Below are 8,999 nucleotides of genomic sequence, written 5' to 3'. Positions count from 1 at the left end.
GAGGATGCTGGTAATGTACAGCAGAGGAGGGGTTAATAAGAGGATGCTGGGTAATGTACAGCAGAGGAGGGGTTAATAAGAGGATGCTGGTAATGTACAGCAGGGGAGGGGTTAATAAGGGGATGCTGGTAATGTACAGCAGAGGAGGGGTTAATAAGAGGATGCTGGGTATTGTACAGCAGGAGAGGGGTTAATAGGAGGATGCTGGGTAATGTACAGCAGGGGAGGGGTTAAGAGGATGATGGGTAATGTACAGCAGAGGAGTGGTTAATAAGAGGATGCTGGGTAATGTACAGCAGGAGAGGGGTTAATAGGAGGATGCTGGTAATGTACAGCAGTATAGGGGTTAATAGGAGGATGCTGGTAATCTCCGGCAGAGGAGGGGTTAACAAGAGGATGCTGGGTAATGTACAGCAGGAGAGGGGTTAATAGGAGGATGCTGGTAATGTACAGGAGGGGAGGGGTTAATAAGAGGATGCTGGTAATGTCTGGCAGAGCAGGGGTTAATAAGAGGTTGCTGGTAATGTACAGCAGAGGAGGGGTTAATAAGAGGATGCTGGTAATGTCCGGCAGAGCAGGAGTTAATAAGAGGATGCTGGTAATGTACAGCAGGGGAGGGGTCAATAAGAGGATGCTGGTAATGTGCAGCAGGGGAGGGGTTAATAAGAGGATGCTGGTAATGTCCGGCAGAGCAGGAGTTAATAAGAGGATGCTGGTAATGTGCAGCAGGGGAGGGGTTAATAAGAGGATGCTGTTAATGTACAGCAGGAGAGGGGTTAAAGATGAGGATGCTGGGTAATGTACAGCAGAGGAGGGGTTAATAAGAGGATGCTGGTCATGTACAGCAGAGGAGGGGTTAATAAGAGGATGCTGGTAATGTGCAGCAGGGGAGGGGTTAATAAGAGGATGCTGGTAATGTACAGCAGAGGAGGGGTTAATAAGAGGATGCTGGTAATGTCCGGCAGGGGAGGGGTTAATAAGAGGATTCTAGTAATGTACAGCAGAGCAGGGGTTAATAAGAGGATGCTGGGTAATGTACAGCAGAGGAGGGGTTAATAAGAGGATGCTGGTAATGTAGAGCAGGGGAGGGGTTAATAAGAAGATGCTGGTAATGTACAGCTGAGGAGGGGTTAATAAGAGGATGCTGGTAATGTACAGCAGAGGAGGGGTTAATAAGAGGATGCTGGTAATGTCCGGCAGAGCAGGAGTTAATAAGAGGATGCTGGTAATGTACAGCAGGGGAGGGGTCAATAAGAGGATGCTGGTAATGTGCAGCAGGGGAGGGGTTAATAAGAGGATGATGGCAATGTCCGGCAGAGCAGGAGTTAATAAGAGGATGCTGGTAATGTGCAGCAGGGGAGGGGTTAATAAGAGGATGCTGGTAATGTACAGCAGGGGAGGGGTTAATAAGAGGATGCTGGTAATGTACAGCAGGAGAGGGGTTAAAGATGAGGATGCTGGGTAATGTACAGCAGAGGAGGGGTTAATAAGAGGTTGCTGGTAATGTGCAGCAGGGGAGGGGTTAATAAGAGGATGCTGGTAATGTCCGGCAGAGCAGGGGTTAATAAGAGGATGCTGGTAATGTACAGCAGGGGAGGGGTTAATAAGAGGATGCTGGTAATGTACAGCAGGAGAGGGGTTAAAGATGAGGATGCTGGGTAATGTACAGCAGAGGAGGGGTTAATAAGAGGATGCTGGTCATGTACAGCAGAGGAGGGGATAATAAGAGGATGCTGGTAATGTACAGCAGGGGAGGGGTTAATAAGAGGATGCTGGTAATGTACAGCAGAGGAGGGGTTAATAAGAGGATGCTGGTAATGTCCGGCAGGGGAGGGGTTAATAAGAGGATGCTGGTAATGTACAGCAGAGCAGGGGTTAATAAGAGGATGCTGGGTAATGTACAGCAGAGGAGGGGTTAATAAGAGGATGCTGGTAATGTAGAGCAGGGGAGGGATTAAGAAGAAGATGCTGGTAATGTACAGCTGAGGAGGGGTTAATAAGAGGATGCTGGTAATGTACAGCAGAGGAGGGGTTAATAAGAGGATGCTGGTAATGTACAGCAGGAGAGGGGTTAATAAGAGGATGCTGGGTAATGTACAGCAGAGGAGGGGTTAATAAGAGGATGCTGGAAATGTACAGCAGAGGAGGGGTTAATAAGAGGATGTTGGTAATGTACAGCAGAGGAGGGGTTAATAAGAGGATGCTGGTAATGTACAGCAGGGGAGGGGTTAATAAGAGGATGCTGGTAATGTACAGCAGGGGAGGGGTTAATAAGAGGATGCTGGTAATGTACAGCAGAGGAGGGGTTAATAAGAGGATGCTGGTAATGTACAGCAGGAGAGGGGTTAATAGGAGGATGCTGGGTAATGTACAGCAGGGGAGGGGTTAAGAGGATGCTGGGTAATGTACAGCAGAGGAGGGGTTAATAAGAGGATGCTGGTAATGTGTAGCAGGGGAGGGGTTAATAAGAGGATGCTGGTAATGTTCGGCAGAGCAGGGGTTAATAGGAGGATGCTGGTAATGTACAGCAGGGGAGGGGTTAATAAGAGGATGCTGGTAATGTACAGCAGGAGAGGGGTTAAAGATGAGGATGCTGGGTAATGTACAGCAGAGGAGGGGTTAATAAGAGGATGCTGGTCATGTACAGCAGAGGAGGGGTTAATAAGAGGATGCTGGTAATGTACAGCAGGGGAGGGGTTAATAAGAGTATGCTGGTAATGTACAGCAGAGGAGGGGTTAATAAGAGGATGCTGGTAATGTCCGGCAGGGGAGGGGTTAATAAGAGGATGCTGGTAATGTACAGCAGAGCAGGGGTTAATAAGAGGATGCTGGTAATGTCCGGCAGGGGAGGGGTTAATAAGAGGATGCTGGTAATGTACAGCATAGCAGGGGTTAATAAGAGGATGCTGGTAATGTACAGCAGTGGAGGGGTTAATAAGAGGATGCTGGTAATGTACAGCAGGAGAGGGGTTAAAGATGAGGATGCTGGGTAATGTACATCAGAGGAGGGGTTAATAAGAGGATGCTGGTAATGTACAGCAGGAGAGGGGTTAAAGATGAGGATGCTGGGTAATGTACAGCAGAGGAGGGGTTAATAAGAGGATGCTGGTCATGTACAGCAGAGGAGGGGTTAATAAGAGGATGCTGGTAATGTACAGCAGGGGAGGGGTTAATAAGAGGATGCTGGTAATGTACAGCAGAGGAGGGGTTAATAAGAGGATGCTGGTAATGTCCGGCAGGGGAGGGGTTAATAAGAGGATGCTGGTAATGTACAGCAGAGCAGGGGTTAATAAGAGGATGCTGGTAATGTGCAGCAGAGGAGGGGTTAATAAGTGGATACTGGTAATGTACGGCAGGGGAGGGGTTAATAAGAGGATGCTGGTAATGTACAGGAGAGGAGGGGTTAATAAGAGGATGCTGGTAATGTACAGCAGGGGAGGGGTTAATAAGGGGATGCTGGGTAATGTACAGCAGGGGAGGGGTTAATAAGAGGATGCTGGTAATGTACAGCAAGGGGGGTTAATAAGAGGATGCTGGTAATGTACAGCTGGGGAGGGGTTAATAAGAGGATGCTGGTAATGTACAGCAGAGGAGGAGTTAATAAGAGGATGCTGGGTAATGTACAGCAGGAGAGGGGTTAATAGGAGGATGCTGGTAATGTACAGCAGAGGAGGGGTTAATAAGAGGATGCTGGGTAATGTACAGCAGAGGAGGGGTTAATAAGAGGATGCTGGTAATGTACAGCAGGGGAGGGGTTAATAAGGGGATGCTGGTAATGTACAGCAGAGGAGGGGTTAATAAGAGGATGCTGGGTATTGTACAGCAGGAGAGGGGTTAATAGGAGGATGCTGGGTAATGTACAGCAGGGGAGGGGTTAAGAGGATGATGGGTAATGTACAGCAGAGGAGTGGTTAATAAGAGGATGCTGGGTAATGTACAGCAGGAGAGGGGTTAATAGGAGGATGCTGGTAATGTACAGCAGTATAGGGGTTAATAGGAGGATGCTGGTAATCTCCGGCAGAGGAGGGGTTAACAAGAGGATGCTGGGTAATGTACAGCAGGAGAGGGGTTAATAGGAGGATGCTGGTAATGTACAGGAGGGGAGGGGTTAATAAGAGGATGCTGGTAATGTCTGGCAGAGCAGGGGTTAATAAGAGGTTGCTGGTAATGTACAGCAGAGGAGGGGTTAATAAGAGGATGCTGGTAATGTCCGGCAGAGCAGGAGTTAATAAGAGGATGCTGGTAATGTACAGCAGGGGAGGGGTCAATAAGAGGATGCTGGTAATGTGCAGCAGGGGAGGGGTTAATAAGAGGATGCTGGTAATGTCCGGCAGAGCAGGAGTTAATAAGAGGATGCTGGTAATGTGCAGCAGGGGAGGGGTTAATAAGAGGATGCTGTTAATGTACAGCAGGAGAGGGGTTAAAGATGAGGATGCTGGGTAATGTACAGCAGAGGAGGGGTTAATAAGAGGATGCTGGTCATGTACAGCAGAGGAGGGGTTAATAAGAGGATGCTGGTAATGTGCAGCAGGGGAGGGGTTAATAAGAGGATGCTGGTAATGTACAGCAGAGGAGGGGTTAATAAGAGGATGCTGGTAATGTCCGGCAGGGGAGGGGTTAATAAGAGGATTCTAGTAATGTACAGCAGAGCAGGGGTTAATAAGAGGATGCTGGGTAATGTACAGCAGAGGAGGGGTTAATAAGAGGATGCTGGTAATGTAGAGCAGGGGAGGGGTTAATAAGAAGATGCTGGTAATGTACAGCTGAGGAGGGGTTAATAAGAGGATGCTGGTAATGTACAGCAGAGGAGGGGTTAATAAGAGGATGCTGGTAATGTCCGGCAGAGCAGGAGTTAATAAGAGGATGCTGGTAATGTACAGCAGGGGAGGGGTCAATAAGAGGATGCTGGTAATGTGCAGCAGGGGAGGGGTTAATAAGAGGATGATGGTAATGTCCGGCAGAGCAGGAGTTAATAAGAGGATGCTGGTAATGTGCAGCAGGGGAGGGGTTAATAAGAGGATGCTGGTAATGTACAGCAGGGGAGGGGTTAATAAGAGGATGCTGGTAATGTACAGCAGGAGAGGGGTTAAAGATGAGGATGCTGGGTAATGTACAGCAGAGGAGGGGTTAATAAGAGGTTGCTGGTAATGTGCAGCAGGGGAGGGGTTAATAAGAGGATGCTGGTAATGTCCGGCAGAGCAGGGGTTAATAAGAGGATGCTGGTAATGTACAGCATAGCAGGGGTTAATAAGAGGATGCTGGTAATGTACAGCAGTGGAGGGGTTAATAAGAGGATGCTGGTAATGTACAGCAGGAGAGGGGTTAAAGATGAGGATGCTGGGTAATGTACATCAGAGGAGGGGTTAATAAGAGGATGCTGGTAATGTACAGCAGGAGAGGGGTTAAAGATGAGGATGCTGGGTAATGTACAGCAGAGGAGGGGTTAATAAGAGGATGCTGGTCATGTACAGCAGAGGAGGGGTTAATAAGAGGATGCTGGTAATGTACAGCAGGGGAGGGGTTAATAAGAGGATGCTGGTAATGTACAGCAGAGGAGGGGTTAATAAGAGGATGCTGGTAATGTCCGGCAGGGGAGGGGTTAATAAGAGGATGCTGGTAATGTACAGCAGAGCAGGGGTTAATAAGAGGATGCTGGTAATGTGCAGCAGAGGAGGGGTTAATAAGTGGATACTGGTAATGTACGGCAGGGGAGGGGTTAATAAGAGGATGCTGGTAATGTACAGGAGAGGAGGGGTTAATAAGAGGATGCTGGTAATGTACAGCAGGGGAGGGGTTAATAAGGGGATGCTGGGTAATGTACAGCAGGGGAGGGGTTAATAAGAGGATGCTGGTAATGTACAGCAAGGGGGGTTAATAAGAGGATGCTGGTAATGTACAGCTGGGGAGGGGTTAATAAGAGGATGCTGGTAATGTACAGCAGAGGAGGAGTTAATAAGAGGATGCTGGGTAATGTACAGCAGGAGAGGGGTTAATAGGAGGATGCTGGTAATGTACAGCAGAGGAGGGGTTAATAAGAGGATGCTGGGTAATGTACAGCAGAGGAGGGGTTAATAAGAGGATGCTGGTAATGTACAGCAGGGGAGGGGTTAATAAGGGGATGCTGGTAATGTACAGCAGAGGAGGGGTTAATAAGAGGATGCTGGGTATTGTACAGCAGGAGAGGGGTTAATAGGAGGATGCTGGGTAATGTACAGCAGGGGAGGGGTTAAGAGGATGATGGGTAATGTACAGCAGAGGAGTGGTTAATAAGAGGATGCTGGGTAATGTACAGCAGGAGAGGGGTTAATAGGAGGATGCTGGTAATGTACAGCAGTATAGGGGTTAATAGGAGGATGCTGGTAATCTCCGGCAGAGGAGGGGTTAACAAGAGGATGCTGGGTAATGTACAGCAGGAGAGGGGTTAATAGGAGGATGCTGGTAATGTACAGGAGGGGAGGGGTTAATAAGAGGATGCTGGTAATGTCTGGCAGAGCAGGGGTTAATAAGAGGTTGCTGGTAATGTACAGCAGAGGAGGGGTTAATAAGAGGATGCTGGTAATGTCCGGCAGAGCAGGAGTTAATAAGAGGATGCTGGTAATGTACAGCAGGGGAGGGGTCAATAAGAGGATGCTGGTAATGTGCAGCAGGGGAGGGGTTAATAAGAGGATGCTGGTAATGTCCGGCAGAGCAGGAGTTAATAAGAGGATGCTGGTAATGTGCAGCAGGGGAGGGGTTAATAAGAGGATGCTGTTAATGTACAGCAGGAGAGGGGTTAAAGATGAGGATGCTGGGTAATGTACAGCAGAGGAGGGGTTAATAAGAGGATGCTGGTCATGTACAGCAGAGGAGGGGTTAATAAGAGGATGCTGGTAATGTGCAGCAGGGGAGGGGTTAATAAGAGGATGCTGGTAATGTACAGCAGAGGAGGGGTTAATAAGAGGATGCTGGTAATGTCCGGCAGGGGAGGGGTTAATAAGAGGATTCTAGTAATGTACAGCAGAGCAGGGGTTAATAAGAGGATGCTGGGTAATGTACAGCAGAGGAGGGGTTAATAAGAGGATGCTGGTAATGTAGAGCAGGGGAGGGGTTAATAAGAAGATGCTGGTAATGTACAGCTGAGGAGGGGTTAATAAGAGGATGCTGGTAATGTACAGCAGAGGAGGGGTTAATAAGAGGATGCTGGTAATGTCCGGCAGAGCAGGAGTTAATAAGAGGATGCTGGTAATGTACAGCAGGGGAGGGGTCAATAAGAGGATGCTGGTAATGTGCAGCAGGGGAGGGGTTAATAAGAGGATGATGGTAATGTCCGGCAGAGCAGGAGTTAATAAGAGGATGCTGGTAATGTGCAGCAGGGGAGGGGTTAATAAGAGGATGCTGGTAATGTACAGCAGGGGAGGGGTTAATAAGAGGATGCTGGTAATGTACAGCAGGAGAGGGGTTAAAGATGAGGATGCTGGGTAATGTACAGCAGAGGAGGGGTTAATAAGAGGTTGCTGGTAATGTGCAGCAGGGGAGGGGTTAATAAGAGGATGCTGGTAATGTCCGGCAGAGCAGGGGTTAATAAGAGGATGCTGGTAATGTACAGCAGGGGAGGGGTTAATAAGAGGATGCTGGTAATGTACAGCAGGAGAGGGGTTAAAGATGAGGATGCTGGGTAATGTACAGCAGAGGAGGGGTTAATAAGAGGATGCTGGTCATGTACAGCAGAGGAGGGGATAATAAGAGGATGCTGGTAATGTACAGCAGGGGAGGGGTTAATAAGAGGATGCTGGTAATGTACAGCAGAGGAGGGGTTAATAAGAGGATGCTGGTAATGTCCGGCAGGGGAGGGGTTAATAAGAGGATGCTGGTAATGTACAGCAGAGCAGGGGTTAATAAGAGGATGCTGGGTAATGTACAGCAGAGGAGGGGTTAATAAGAGGATGCTGGTAATGTAGAGCAGGGGAGGGATTAAGAAGAAGATGCTGGTAATGTACAGCTGAGGAGGGGTTAATAAGAGGATGCTGGTAATGTACAGCAGAGGAGGGGTTAATAAGAGGATGCTGGTAATGTACAGCAGGAGAGGGGTTAATAAGAGGATGCTGGGTAATGTACAGCAGAGGAGGGGTTAATAAGAGGATGCTGGAAATGTACAGCAGAGGAGGGGTTAATAAGAGGATGTTGGTAATGTACAGCAGAGGAGGGGTTAATAAGAGGATGCTGGTAATGTACAGCAGGGGAGGGGTTAATAAGAGGATGCTGGTAATGTACAGCAGGGGAGGGGTTAATAAGAGGATGCTGGTAATGTACAGCAGAGGAGGGGTTAATAAGAGGATGCTGGTAATGTACAGCAGGAGAGGGGTTAATAGGAGGATGCTGGGTAATGTACAGCAGGGGAGGGGTTAAGAGGATGCTGGGTAATGTACAGCAGAGGAGGGGTTAATAAGAGGATGCTGGTAATGTGTAGCAGGGGAGGGGTTAATAAGAGGATGCTGGTAATGTTCGGCAGAGCAGGGGTTAATAGGAGGATGCTGGTAATGTACAGCAGGGGAGGGGTTAATAAGAGGATGCTGGTAATGTACAGCAGGAGAGGGGTTAAAGATGAGGATGCTGGGTAATGTACAGCAGAGGAGGGGTTAATAAGAGGATGCTGGTCATGTACAGCAGAGGAGGGGTTAATAAGAGGATGCTGGTAATGTACAGCAGGGGAGGGGTTAATAAGAGTATGCTGGTAATGTACAGCAGAGGAGGGGTTAATAAGAGGATGCTGGTAATGTCCGGCAGGGGAGGGGTTAATAAGAGGATGCTGGTAATGTACAGCAGAGCAGGGGTTAATAAGAGGATGCTGGTAATGTCCGGCAGGGGAGGGGTTAATAAGAGGATGCTGGTAATGTACAGCATAGCAGGGGTTAATAAGAGGATGCTGGTAATGTACAGCAGTGGAGGGGTTAATAAGAGGATGCTGGTAATGTACAGCAGGAGAGGGGTTAAAGATGAGGATGCTGGGTAATGTACATCAG

This window comes from Phyllobates terribilis, unplaced genomic scaffold (assembly GCF_046119375.1).
Source record: "Phyllobates terribilis strain yellow unplaced genomic scaffold, ASM4611937v1 Scaffold_1__5_contigs__length_1240528914, whole genome shotgun sequence".
Classification (NCBI taxonomy): Eukaryota; Metazoa; Chordata; class Amphibia; order Anura; family Dendrobatidae; genus Phyllobates; species Phyllobates terribilis.
The sequence above is the reverse complement of the archived record's forward strand: the minus strand, read 5'-3'. Positions refer to the sequence as shown.